Raw genomic sequence first — 15,248 nt, 5'->3', positions numbered from 1 at the left:
AACATTTCCCAGAATCTTCCTCAACTCCTAGTACCACCTATCTTGCTTCCCTATTGGTCAACAATGCTTTATTTATCAACCAATCAGACAAAAATATACACAGAAATGTATACACTTCCCCCATCATTTGACCATTTCCACAGGTGCACTGTGGTATCTAATCTGCCTTTACAAGTTATGGGAGCTGATTTATCACCTGTAGGTCTGTTTTGTGAAGGATAAGTTTTAAGTACTCTGTATATGTTGTGAATTCTATTCCTCTATTGTGTATGTGTTTTGCAAAGTTCTCCTTGTAGAACATGGCTTGCATTTTCATTTTCAATGAATACACTTATTCATTTTGATGAATTCAGCATATTTGGGTGCTTCTTCATGGACCAGTCTTTTTATGTTAAATTTAACTCATCAAACTCAAGGTCACCTAGGTGTTTATCTGGTAGCTTCTGGGTTTATATTTTTTAATTTTGCATTTATATACAAAATCCTAAGTGTTCATAACACCCCTCAACCCCTGGGATTGGTTCTTTTGAAAGGCTTAAGATCTGTATTTATATTCCTGTATCATGAGGTGTCCAATCCCAAAGTGTTGAGAAGATGACCTTTGTTACATCTGCAGCTTCTGTTCCTCTGTCAAAGATTAATAGACCATGTTCACCTGGGTCATTTCCAGGGTCTTTATTCTCTTAATTTCTTCCATTTACAATGCTGCAGTACCATGATTTCTACAGTTATAGTATTTTTTAAGTCATTTACCATCACTCCTCCAATTTTTCTTCATTTCTATTAGCTTTGCACAACTTAATAAATGTAACAATTATAGGCACATCTTAATATGTCACACACACGAATTTCAAAATATACCAGTGTTATAGTCTGATTCTGAAGTTGCTGTTTTATTTTTTTCTGCTCAATTTTAATTATTTAAAATTTTTGGGGATGCTTTTTGTTGACATTCTTGGAGGATTACCATAAAGGTGTTTTCTTGCTCATTAAAGATGTGTACTTGATTCTTTCCACACTGCAACATTCATGAGGAAATTTTCAAGTTGCTGAAACCACTGTTACCTGAAGTTCAGATAGTTGAGAGATGCAAAATACCAGGAGATTTCTGAGGATGTTCTTTTCACATAAAATAAAAACATATACTTTATCAGAGTTCATGAGTTAGGAATGAATTGCTTGATAAAATAAAAGATGCCTACTTGTTTACTTATTTTTATTAGGGCTATATTGTGAGACAGGGTCTTATGTAGGCTCAGTTTCCCTCAAACTCCTTATGTGGCAGGGGACAACCTTGACTTCTTGATCCACCTACCTCTACCACTCTCAAGTGCTGTGATTACAGGTGTGCACCACCATACCCAGACTAGGATATGCATTTTAAAACTGAATTTTGAATAAGCAATGAAGTGTTAGCATATGTATTTCTTATATATAGAAGAAAGCATTTATTTTATTTGAAATTTGAATTTAGCACCAATCCAGTATCCCTAGCTAAAGCAATTTTAAAAGCAATTCATCCTTTCCCTCAAGATAAACTTGGACTGACACTGAGGAACCTGCATGGGACTGAACTAGACCCTCTGAATGTGGATGACAATTGTGTGGCTTGATCTGTTGCCATGGCACTAGAGACATGATTCTGAGTTCCGAGCCTCACAGGAGTCTCTGCATCAGACCTATCCTTATAGCACCAGTAAATCTGGTAGGAATCTACTGGCATCATCACTGTCTGGTCAGCATCCCTGGCATCACCACAGTCAGGTCAGCATCATCATGATGCTCAATAGAGATGGAGGAACATTATGGCCCCATGTACAACCTCCAAAGCAGCATAGTCAAAGCTGGTACCTGAAAAATCAGAGGAACAGAAAATGGTACTTACATTCTGAGTTATGTGTAGCTACTCAACTTTGCCACTAGGACAGTGAGAGGGCCAAGTCATTTATTTACTTGTATTGCAGTTTAATTTTAAAAGATATTTAAGTGATCTTTTTCTACTTCCCCAACCCCAAATTCTCATAAATTATTAGGGTTGGACCAAAGACACCCCACTTTGGTTCTTTGTATATGCATTCTTTTCAGAAGCATGAAACAAACAAACCACTTGGTACCGGATACAAAACTAGAGGAACTGCATATCCACAGGAAGGAGGAAGGAAAAGAAAGAGAAAAAAATTTACAAAATAAACTAGAAAATGGAGTTGATAAAGATGAAAAAAACCTGTCATCAATCAAAATAAAAGATGAAAGTTTTAAATTCACAGAAAACTGGAGCATTAAATATGAGGTCTCATATATAACAAGTATTTATCTCATAACATGGTAGCATAGTTCAGATGCATGAGAACCCAATTCAGGAACAAAGCAACAATCCTAAGACTCAAACATACAAAGGAGTTAAAATAATTGGAAGTACATGGTAAGGGAACCCCTGGAGACATAACTGAAATAGAAAAGGTCAAATTCACTGTAAAAGAATTACCCTGGAATAGAAGAATACACTAACAACGGAAATTATGAAAGATTGTCATAGCCACACCTTTAACAAAAGACATAGGTGCCTTATTTAAATATCAGACAGAGGGCTAGCAGGCAAAAGGGCTTGCTGCCCAGCCTAATGGCTTGAGTTCAGTTCCCACATGGTGAAAGGACAGAACTGAGTACCGCAAGCTGTCCTATAACCTCCACATGCCAAGACACACATGTGCACATGCACAGTCATACACCGATGAATAACTATCAAAATAGGCATGGTATAAATGCTTACCGAAATTGATGTGGACACTTAACACCATTCACCCTTATAAACCATCATTTCAAATCTTGATATTAGCTACAAAATTGGAGCACTACTTGAGACATTTAAAACAAGCAGCCAAAAACCTGAGAAGAGAGTGAACTCTTTTCATTGGAGAAAATGTTAAATAAACATAGGAGAATCATCCTATGGGATATTATGCAGATGTTAGAAAAGCAATGCTGAGTTCCACCAGCTGCTGTGAGAATAGTTATACAGGTTAAAAACATGTAGACATGTGCTCGGTGTGTCTTAGCTTTTACAAAGGAAGCTGTGTCCATCAGTGTGTTCTCACTGACAACAGCCAGAAAGGCCAGACATATAGGGAGAGGCTGGCAGGGAAAAGGGGAGGACACTTGGTAAAAGCAAAAATGGACCAGAAGATATATAGATTAAGTTTGTTAAAAAAAAAAACCTGGAAGGGGCAGTGATAACCATTGCATGGTGAGCATGGGAATCTCCCATCACTGAAATTCTCAGTCTGTGACAAAAGCAAAGATCTAAAAGAAGAAAAAAATGTATTTTCGTTTACAGAAGTTCTAGACTTACCCCCAAATTGCCAGGATACACTGTAGACGTGCCACAAGTCCACAGCCAGGTTCCTCAGTCACTAGCAGTATTGCATGAGCATGATAAATCTGCCATTATTTCTAAAGCAACACCCATGAACAGTTAATAAGACAGCTGACCAGACAAGGGGGAGCTCTTGAACCCCAGACTGATGGCTGAGAGGCCAACAGGGGACTGATCCAGACTCCACGAATGCAGTGTCAGTGAGGAGGCCTCAGCAATCTCTGGGGCCTTGGGTAGTACATCAGTGTTCACCATGGCCCATTCCACATGGAGGGATGCTCTCTCAGCCTGGACACATGGGGAAGGGCCTAGGTCCTGCCCTGGGTGAAATGACAGACTCTGGAGATCCCACCAAGGAGGGCCTCACCCTCACTGGGGAATGATGTGGGGGCTGGGGGAGGAATGGTGGAGGAAAAAGGGAAGAGGGGTGGGAGAGGAAGCTGGGATTGACATGTGAAGCATGCATATTTCTAATTTAAATAAAAACATATATTGAGAAAAACTCACAGAAAATAAAGAACATCCCTCCTTATTTGGACTTCTCGGCATCCAGGGCTCCTCTCTCCGGAGTCCTCTGCAGGATGCCATCTCACTGTGATGTTGTTTTCATTTTCCTTTGTTGTCCTTGCTTTGTTAAGAGTGACAATTTCATGAATTCTGGGTCAGGATATTTTATAGAAAGACCCCCCAGTTGCAGTTTCTGTGATTTTTCCCCCTCCTCATCACAGGACATCAAGGCCTGAACAACCACCACTGCTGATAGTGACCTTGTTCACTGACCTGGGAACACTGCCAGGTCTCTCCACCGGAAGCTATCCTTTCTATTTCTCCACTTAACATGGAATTCTTGGGAATCTTCTGACCCTAGCCTATATAGAAAGAGGTAGGATTGTACTTCTCTCCTTGAAGATAAAGAACATGTGTGAGATTCTTCCTTATGGGGGTTTAGTCTTCTCGTCTATTTATGGACTAAGTCATTTATTTACCTCTATGTGAAGTCCTGGGTGTGTATTCAAACTCTTGGCTGTAATTCAACATAACCCTCTGGACCAAAATTGGGCACTGGGAGAATTTTCATTTGTCCCGCATACCCAATAGTCTTAACTTCCTGTTTGTTTTGTTTTGCTTTGTCTCTAAATAGATACTTGGTCTGTGGCGCTTCAAGATACCCTGGCTTCATACTCTGTGATTCCTGTCCTGCTCTTAAAGGATCCCAATCCCAGCTCTTTTTACTTGAGAATGGTACTAGAAGCCAAGATCTGGACTCCAGGGTGCTCAGGGGATCTTGGACTGGTGTGATTATCAGTTTAATAGAATACAGAATTACCTAGGGAGACAAACCACAGACATGCTTGCAAAGGAGTTTCCCCAGTGGGTCATATGCGTAAATTAACATGGAAGACCCTTGCTAGCTGTGTGCAGCTGTGTTTCATGGGCCAGGGTGCTGGACTGAGTGAAAAAGAAAGACAGACTGAGCACCGGAATTTAACTCTCTCTGCTTCCTGACTGGGGAGGGGACATGACCAGTCTCTTCAAACCCCTGCCATCACCATTTCCCTGTCATAATGAGACAAATTAAAACCTCTCTTACTTAAGTTCCTTTTGTCAAGATATTTTGTTACAGTAATGAAAGAGGTAGCCAATACAATTGAGCTGTTACTTCCAGGCCCTCTCAGCAACAAAGCAAGGAAACATACGGGCATATGCTCCCACTGATAGGTTGACACATGTCTGACTCTTCTCTATGCCTACATAGATGGAAGCATTTAGCAGGCTCGGAGCTCGTACTGGTCTCTCCATCTTCAGAGGGTATGACACAGGCAATCCTGGATTTGACTCGTCTGTAACCTCTTACTCCAACTTCAAGAATCTGTTCTCTACTGCCCGATACTCATTACTGAATGGTCCAGTCCAATAGGCATACCTACCAATATGAGAAATACTGAAATACATTTCTAGAGATGTCCACACATAAAGGAGAAAATATTTCATGCAAATGTCTTGTGTTAGACTGCAGGCATCTCTCAACTACAAGATTAGGTAGACCAGAGCCTTTTTTTCCTACCTTTGAACAGATGGTTCCAGGTATCTGTGATACAGCTCAATTATATTAAGCATATTCTCCTTCACTTCAATAACCCTAGATTGTGATGGTTCTTTTGGTTTCATTATTGAACTTGGTATCAAGTCTTAAAAGCAGGAAGGTCTCTTACTCTGGCTGTCCTCTGTATCAGTGTCTGGTAGATTTGCAGTCATCACTTGTATGGCCTGAGTGATATTAGTAAACTTTCTTGTAGCTTTTTCTATTTGTGGCATTTACTCCACAACCCACGCCCTGGTTTTTTTGTTTGTTTGTTTGTTTTTGCTTTTATTAATTGAGTAATTTACATAATTTCACCTTTGTTGGGAAAGTCCTGTGTATTTGTCAATAAAGCACTGTTGGCCAATAGCGAACTAAGATAGGTGGGACTAGGAGTCCAAAAGGTCCCTGGGAAGGAGAAAGACAAAGAGTCAAGTGTAAAGCCATGGGGTAGGAAGCCCGGAAACCTCTCCGGTAAGAGAAATACTTAGACGGGTTAAATACTTAAGTCAGAGCTAGCCAGTAAGAAACAAGCAAGGCCAACAGCTTCATAATTAATATAGCCTCCTGTGTGTTTATTTGGGACTGATGTGGCTCTGGAACCAGGCTGGCGGGAAGGCTTCCCTTTACATATCTTAATTCTTCTCTTGACATGCCAGTTTATTCATTTTTAATTAAGTTGCTATTGGTAACTCTAGAGTTCCCAATCTTTATTCTTTTTCGCTTGTTTCTTCCTTTTTTTTTTTTTCAGACAGGGTAACCCACATTGGCCTCCAACCCAAAATCATCCTGCCTTAGCTTCCCAGATCCTGGGATTACAGGTGTGGGTCACAAAGTCAGAATGCACTTTAGATTCATATATGTCAGTATATGATATATATGGAGCACCACTTCATATGCCATTGCAAGCCTTATGAGCATGCACGGGTCCCCTCTGTGACGACCGTGACAGTGATGTTTGAGGAAAGGCTCAGAACCTGGTGGAGAGGAAGAATGGAAACCATGATGAGACAAATTTTCCAAAACCCTCTGTGAGACAGGGTGAGCCCTGGCTTCTTTAACGCTTTAGCCTGAGGACACCCCGGTGCCCAGATTGAGTCAGGCTTTGTTTTGAGACTGTGTGAGTTGCTTCCCTGGCTCACCTGTCGGACCCTGACAGTTGCTGGTGCAGAAATAAAAAACATTCCTCATGGTGCAGCTGTGTGCTGAAGACTTCACCTTTCCTAAAAATGAATTTGGATAAGTTCCCAGATTATACATCTGGATCTCTAATTTACAGCTCCAAAGATCAGAACGGTGGGTAAACTTCCGTCCCACTCTGCCTGCTCAGGAACACCAGTGGGGGGAATCTGGCCCCAGCCACCTGCTAGCTGATGATCACTGGGGTTGAACACGGAGCTCACACCTTGGGGCTGGCTTTTATTCATGGACCTTATGGCAGTTTTGGGCTTATTCCACTGGTGGGACCACCAGGTGTAAGGGCTTCCTTCAGGCCGCCCTGACACAGTGAAGCAGCTTGGCATCAGTGACAGCTGGAAATAAAATCTCCACCCCATGGACCCTAGCAGAGCTTCAGTGGTTGCAGCTTTCTATGTGGTATATAAGTGTGCATATGTATGTATGTAAGTATATATGTATGTATGTATGTATATGCAAGATATGTATGTAGTGTACATGTGTGATGTGTGCATACATATATACATGTGTACTCCCATGAAGACACCTAGAAACCAGAGGAACACACTAGATGCCCTGTACTACCACTCACTGCTTTAGTCCCATGAGCCGGGATCTCTCATTGAACCTGGAGCTGGGCTGGCAGCCAGCAAGCCCAAGCCCCAGGATTTCTTCCGTATCCATCTTCCTCAGAGCTGGGTTACAAGTAGAAGGCTACACTCAGCTTGTTACATGGGTGCTGGGTAAGTCACCACTCTTTTCCACTGAACTCCAGCCTGAGTGCAGCTTGCTAAGAAAGCTTGGTCCAAATGTTTACAAGTCAGTCACGACAGGGTGCAATTCTTGGAGTGTTCCTCTGAGCCAAAAGACCCAGGAAAACCTGTGGGCGAATAGTCACGAGTCTTGATTGTCAAAATATTTGATCCTTGAGAAGTTTATAAGGTCTCATTGCTGGTAGCACATGAGGATCACCTTTAGAGCTGTGAAAACAGGGGTTCCTCGCCTGGTCACAGAGCAATTGAGTTCCTGCCTCTGGGGACAAGCCGGGGCTCCTGAGCTTTAGTAAGGTGTTTCCAGGATTGAAGACTCCCGAGCTTTATTAAGATGTTCCTAGGATTGAAGTGTGCAGCTAGGGTTGAAGGCTGTGGCAGAGAGCACCGAAATGGCTAGAAAAGCAGACTCTATGCCAAGGTGGATCAGAGCCCAAAAGCCCATGGGCTAATTTGGGATTGTAGATCACTTGGAAAATGGGGTCTTTGTGCAGCTGGGAAGGAGCGTGTTCTCTGCAGACGATTAGGGCAATTTCAGAGCAAAGATCTCACCTGGTTAACAGTGCTGCCTGTTTGTAATGGGTTAGTGATTACAGTTCCGTGAGAACGACTCAAATGCTGATTAAACTTCTCCCTGCTCCCAACTGCAGGGTTCCCAATAGGGCAAGCTAGCTTCATTTGGGGTTATCATTGGAGCTTAAAATGCTAAAATGACACTATTTAAAAAATATTTACCTTGGGCTAATGGCAGTCAAGAAAACATCACTGTACACTTCTCACTGTTTGCCTGATGAGTTCCTTATTGGTATAAACCAGAACTCCCTCCCATCTCCCACCTTGCACTGCTGTTTCACACCTTTAATATATATTCTGGCCTTTGTACATCTCATCAGAACTTTGCAAGGTCCAGAGTATTTTAAAGTCATCATAGGTGAAACACATTGGTGGGTTAGCTTTTTGTCATCTGCAGAGGTGCTCAGAGGCACATAGGTCTCCGGTACTAGGGCACTGCATTCCTTATACCCAGATCTCAAGTGTCCCTGAATAACCCAGCCACCATGTCTGCAGGCCTTCAGGTAATGATGTGGATGGCAGAGACACAAATTCCCCCTCAGCCTCCAATTATCTGCCTCCGTGTGTCTCCTCCTCTTTAAGGGCTTTACTGGTTGTCGTGGTTTGAGTGAGGAGGGTCCCCTGCAGCCTCATGTATTTGGACACGTGGTTCCCAGCTGATGGAACTGTTAGGGATGAGAGCGGAAAGTTGAGGATGTGGAGACGTGCTAGCAGAAGCAGGGTCCTGGCAAGAGGTGGGCATGTGTGCAGTGGGCAAGGTTTAGTAGGCTGGGCTCATTTCCTCTTTGCTCTCTGCTTCTGGACTGGGAGAGCACACTTGGCAGCAGCCCCCTGCTCTCGCTACCACACCTTCCCCACCATGACAGTTTTTATCTCCTAGAAAAATGTAAGCCAGAGGAAACCCTTCCTTCCTCAAGTTGCTCCTTGTCAGGAATGTGATCACAGTAGTGGAAAAACCAGCCAAGACACCATGGTTAAAACATAGTGTAAATACTTTAACTATCGTAACTATAGAGTACTGTTGGCATTAGCATACTGTGCAGTGTTGTGCAGGTTCAATCATCGTCTGTTTCAAGAACTTAACTCATCCGTGTGCTCCTCATCCAGCTCCTGATAACCACACCCATCTCCCATTTCTGTGACTGACTATCCTATGCGTGGCAGGTGCTACCCTTTGTGACTGTTCCACAACGTGGTGTGTAGCAGTGACCTTGGCTGAAAAAATAATGGCAGCAGCCAGTTGTGCAGAGAAATTACATCCTGCTTGCCTACTTTTGGCTTCCGTGTGACTCTGCTATGGAAGTCTAGTCGCCACAACACTTTCAGTTGGGTCCTGAAGCAGCAGCTGAATTTTCTGGTCATACAGCTGACATCAGTTCACATGAGGCTCCTCTGCCTCCCTGCACAAGTTAAGCATCTTCACTAAGCTCAAGGTTCGAATGACTTTGTTTACTCCTCAACACCTTTTTCCTTTTGAAATAACAGTTACCCTAGTAAGCACAATGGGGGATCTCATAGGTTTTGGTTTCCTACTTCGCTTGTCACTAGTAACGGTGAGGATTGTTCCATCTGGGCATCTCCCAGGAAAACTGTCTCTCCATCTCCTTCATCCTTTATAGGAAAGTTCTTGCTGTTAGCTAGTAAGTGCTGAAAGTTCATTATATATTCTGTATATTAATCTTTTATCAGTTCCAACCCCTCTCTCTCTCTCTATCTCTCTCTCATTTTTTTCAAGACACAATTTCTCTGTGTAGCCCTGGCTGTTTTTTAACTGACTTTTCAGACCAGGCTGGCCTTGAACTCAGAGATCTGCCTGCTTCTGCCTCCATAGTGCTGGGATTACTGGCACTACTGCCAAGTTTTATCCTTTCCTTATTGACTATGTTTTTAGTGTCATGCCTAAGAAATCATTATGAAAGCCAATGCCATGAAACTTTCCAACTACATTTTCTACGAGGAATTTTATAGTTTGGGCTTTTCTGTAGGTGACTGATCTGGGATTTCCTTCTTTTGAGACTGTGTTTATTCCCCGAGTTTCTTCTGGAGGATATCTTGTTCTATATAGCCTATCTCCATACTAGATAAATAGCCGAGGAGTAGGGTTGACCCCAAATATGCTGGCCTAACTGAAAGTACAAACACCTGTGGAAGATGTCATACCAATCCCTGCTCCTATGCAGACCTCAGAAAACAATGCTTTTGCTTTCTTTTTCCAAAACATTTTTGAAATGCAAAATTACTTGCTTTTCTGAGCCTCTTGGAAAAACTAATGAAATCAGTTTACGGTGGCCCATGGTAAAATCCTTAACCAATGTGTACACGGTAGTAACAGCTGCACCGCTGTTCCAGTGCTCTAACACACTGGACACTTGAAAGCTCTTTCTGGTATACCAGACGAAGAGTTAAGGGTTCAGTGGGGCTATTTCCTGGTGACTGGGGATGCTGCCATACGTCCGCCCTGCTGGTGCTATTTGTCTTAAACGTCCTTGTTCCAACCTCACACACAGAAAATCAGAGCTGGCTGAGGTTTTTTGGGGGGAGGGTGGGAAGAGAAAACAGCATTGTAATAATGCTTAATTTGGGAAAAATTGCATTCGGAACCAAGCATTTAGCAGTATGTGGGCCATTTGGTTTTGAGCTGTGAGTTTTCCTTCCCAATCCAGAGTAATGCTCAGATATTAACAAGCAATTGATAACACTGAAATTATGTTGGGTCAGGGCATACTGTTATTTGCGCAGCTCCATTAGACGCTCCATGATTGACTAGCAATTCAGTGTATTGTGGCCACCTTATTTTCTCAGTGTCTTAAATCAGTGCTGCACAGGTGAGTTTTGTTCAGAGGAAAAAGCAGGAAGTGCACCCGGTAGCTTGTGGTAAGACAGAAGGATTGGTACAGGAGAAGCTGCGTGTCTGACTAAATGCGATACCGTGAGGGTACTGATGGAGCCAGCTCCGGAGTTCGGACTGTCTTGTCTGAAAGCATGCGCATAACTAAGAAAAGAGTGATTGAGACGAGGGGCAGCCCTACATTTTGAAATAATCCTTTAAAGCTTTTGTTTCCCCTTTGTCTGGCACTGACCCAACCTGTATTTCTGAGCCTGGTACTCCTTCCAAGTAGTGGACTTACAGACTGAACCCCAGACCCACAGAGATACAGGGATGCCCCAAACCAGCCCCCATGCCCTAGATAGTCAGAGAATCCCTGCACTAAGTCGCTGCAAAATATGAGTTATTTGTCTAGCAAGTTAATAATGTGTACTGTTTCCTCCATGGAGTCAAAAGCTTCGGCATCTGCTTCCTCTGCTGGTTCAGAAATACTATCAGCCTTGTGCAGCAGCAAGAGCTGGGGTGGGGTGAGGGGGCTTACAGTAGGAACAGAATGCAGGGCGCTTGACCTTACTTTCAGTTTTAGAATCCTGGCAGGCGGGCAGGATGCTGCTTGCTGTCCACATCAGGCTTGTAACTGTAGACGCGGGGCGCAAACACCAACCTTTGGATGGCTCTGCCACTTTGCTGCCGGGGCTTGGAGCGGTTTGTTGTCTGCAACTTCCCTGATTAGCATGCATTAGACAAGTTAAGGGACCTGCAAGGAACCTGGCTCTCCACTGCCGCTGTCAACTTCCTGGCCTTCGATAAATGATCCGGAGCTACTGCTGCTGCTCCGCGTGGGGATGGAAATGTGTTTCGGCACTAAAACCACTGTTTGCATGACATCATTCCATATCAGATTACACTGTAGTGTCAGGAATGTAATCATTAGCATTTAAACATGCATAAAATTTAATTAACCTACTTACCAGTTTGCTTAGAACTTTTGAAGGGCTACCTAGAGTCCTCTCTAAGCGTTTTATTACAGAGTTTTGGAAAGCTCACAAAAGAGAGAAGTTCGCTGGGATTTTTCTCCCTAAAGCTGATGGGCCGTGACGGATGAGCAGATGACCCGAGTTAATTATTATTGAATTCGTTATTACTGCTTTGTTGTCACCCGGCTCAGCCAGGGTAAAATGATGACAGTAGGTATCTCATTAAAACAGCTGTTTCAATTATGTAGCGGCAAATATTTAAAAAGCGAGCCTTCCAAGTTTAAAGCTGTTAACAAAGTTTGTTTGTGCTTCTTGTGCCAAGATGATCTGGCCGGAAACAGAGGGTGGGGGCTGGGAGATGCAAACCTGATGACTTCCCTTCCCAAGAAGATACAGAAGCCAAGAGAAATCTTCCTGGTCAGGAGGATGAAGATGGTAAATGGCTGGGGGGGAAAAAAAAGATGGGACATGACTGTCCACCACTACAACACCCCACCAGTTCTTATAGAACCTTGTCTCCTTTGCATTGTACCTGAGGAGCTCTTGAAAGATTCCCTGCTAGAGATGCAGGGTGTGCTCTGTGACTCAGAATGTACCTAGCTGAGACTCTCAGCTTGGGATCCATGGAAGTTGGAGAATGCTTCCCCAGTGTCCTCTCCATTCTATGGTGACTTTGAGGAGATGTTAACTGGAACATCCACTTGTCCATGAAGCCCTGATCCATCCATTCATCAACTTACCTAATCCTTCCCCGTTGTCAGTGTGTTGCTGCCTTGGAACTGATGAAGTTTAACAAAATTGTCAAAAGTTGAAGTTTCTGTTATCTGTTGGAGCTGCCTCTGGGGTTTACCCTCAGTCGCATGTCCTTTCAATGTTGTTTGGTGCAGAGAAACAGCCTGGATGTTTCTCCACCCTCACCTGGCTACAGAGAACCCCCTATGATGGCCAACTCTGCTTCTCGATGCTTACATCTTTCAGAGATTGCCCCTGCTAAATGGCATCTAATACCACAACAGAATGAGTTCTGGAGTCACAGAGTCCTGCACTGGCTGGCTGGGTTTTCGGTTCAGACCTTCAGGTTCACAAATCATTAAGAAACATGTCTTCACCAACACTAGTCTCTCAGGAGAGGAATGTTGTGCTCATGAGAGACACTGTGCAGGTGTGTGGGTGACTTGGCCTCAACTCTTGCTTTCTCTGTGACATTCCAAGAACCACAGAGTATCACACAGTACCTCCCCACTTCCCCTTACTGTGCAGATAAGGCCTCACATAGATGAGGGATCCGGGGCAGTGGCACTGATAGGATGGATAAATGGAGTACCATTAAAGAAAAAAACATTCAGGAATATTACAATGTTGTTTGTGTTTGGAGTTTGAAAGTCAACTGTCCAGATGACGACCAACCAGGAGAACTAGATGCAACCTTTCCTATAGATTTCTTCCCTGACGGTTCCTGCCCCCTCCACCAATTTATCAGCTTTCACTTTGTTTTCAAGAACACTGCCTACTGCATGAGGTTATTGGTAGATTCAAATACGAAAAAAATTAATATATTAGATAATACCTCAGTCAATCGACATGATCAATTTAAAACTAAAATCTGAGACCCTCCTCAAGAATGTCTCTGCTGGAGTAGCAGTACCTTCATTTTGTGTTCACCCAAAAAGGAAATTCTTGTTGTTCAGTCTTCAAATTAAAAGGGAGAAAATCTCACTTGTGTAGTTCCTAAAATTAAAAATCCAACAGTGAACTTTCAATTAGAGAGGACACACTGAAATTCACAGCTGTGTTGGTGTCATGTTGTGGCAACGCAAAATTGATGGCGATGCTGGAAAGGTTTTAAAGGAAAGAGGTCTTACCCTCTTTGTCAAAGTGGTTACAGAGTTCTGTGCATCTTATTATGGTATATGGGAACATCTTCATGGAGAGAGAGGAGGCAGGTGCAGGGTATGGTAAACTACCAGTGTGAGTACATTGCGTCAAACAACCATACCTATTAATAATATAAGGATTAGCTAAGCCTGTGTAGTAACAACATGGTGATCAACTGTACCCACGTGCTAATGATCCACTCTAGCCATGTAACACACTCCAGTGATCTACTGTAACCATGCAAATAACCTGTAATGGTCAGCTACATCCATGTAATTAATTATACTACAGTGCTCAGCGTAGAGAAATTGAGAAGAAGTTTGCTGAAATGGCATCATTTGTGACCTTCATGCCCACAGACTTCCAGGAGAACCATGGACATAGTTTTGCTGGGCTCTGCCTCCCTCTGCCAGCAGTTCCCATCCTCTGAAGACTCGGGGGCATGCGTTATTGTGTCCACAGCATGGAAACAGGGACATTCCCAGACTGCCTCTTTGGGAAATCTGTGTCTGAATCTGATTAAGGATGAATCATATTCCTCTAAGGTTTGCCAATCTAAGAATAAAATGCAAGCAGAAGAAAGCTGCAAGGTTTTCAGCAAGATTGCTATGTTACAGAAAGTGTTAGAAACTTAGATACACAGCACAGAATCTCTAAAACTACCCAATTGTTTCAGCCATTGACTCCTTAGACTGCTGGTTCCAGAAACAGCAGAGATCTGGGATTCCGGTACTATCTCCTGTTGCATTCCACATTGCAATACTCCAAAGAGTCAATTTCAGCCATTATCATCTGCGAGACACTTGTCATGGGTCTTGTTTATTCTCATTTTACACAATGGCTTCTCAAAAGAGGAGATGGAGCCAGGAAGACTGGAAGTTCCAGCTTCTGGTCCTCAAAGCCCACATGATATCACTAGCGTAAATCTAATACAACCTGAACCCAGGAGGGAGACCACAGCCTGTTTTAGACCACGTGCCTTGTGTCTACTGAAGTCATCCAGGCGATCCATCAGAATAGACCCTAGGGTCTGTCTTTGTCATCCAAATTGACTGTGTAGGGTGTGTGTGTGTGTGTGTGTGTGCGTGTGTGTGTGTGTGTGTGTGTGTGTGTGTGTGTGTGTAGTGTGTGTGGTTTGTCTGTGTGTCTGTCTGTCTCAAGGAATGCTTGGAGTCAGCTCCTGCACCTACAGAGCCTCCTGCTCCACTCATGCCCTCCATGCTCACCCTGGGCTGTTCTTCTTCCCTCCCAGCCTGGCCACCTAGAACAATGCTCATCCTCCCCTAGTATTTCCCAGCATGGGACTTAAGACTGTCTATGGGATGATTTCCTTCACTAGAACACAGCAGGGAGAAGACATAGTTCCTGTTCCCTCATTTTCTCATGCTGTCAGTAGCCTCTGTCAGATCTATATGTGACAAAGTGATGACAGATGAGTAAACTTAGATTGGCATAGTCCAAATTCTTCAAATATGGAGCGAATCTTAGAGGAAAGGATGGAGGTAGGATAGACACAGAAGTGGGAGGTGTGGTCAGCACAGCACGATTGCTCCAACTCCTTAGCGGAGAGCCATGCAAATGGTATCTCCTCATGTCA

Source organism: Mesocricetus auratus, unplaced genomic scaffold, assembly GCF_017639785.1.
Source record: "Mesocricetus auratus isolate SY011 unplaced genomic scaffold, BCM_Maur_2.0 Super-Scaffold_100015, whole genome shotgun sequence".
Taxonomy (NCBI): domain Eukaryota; kingdom Metazoa; phylum Chordata; class Mammalia; order Rodentia; family Cricetidae; genus Mesocricetus; species Mesocricetus auratus.
This window is presented reverse-complemented; position numbering follows the sequence as displayed.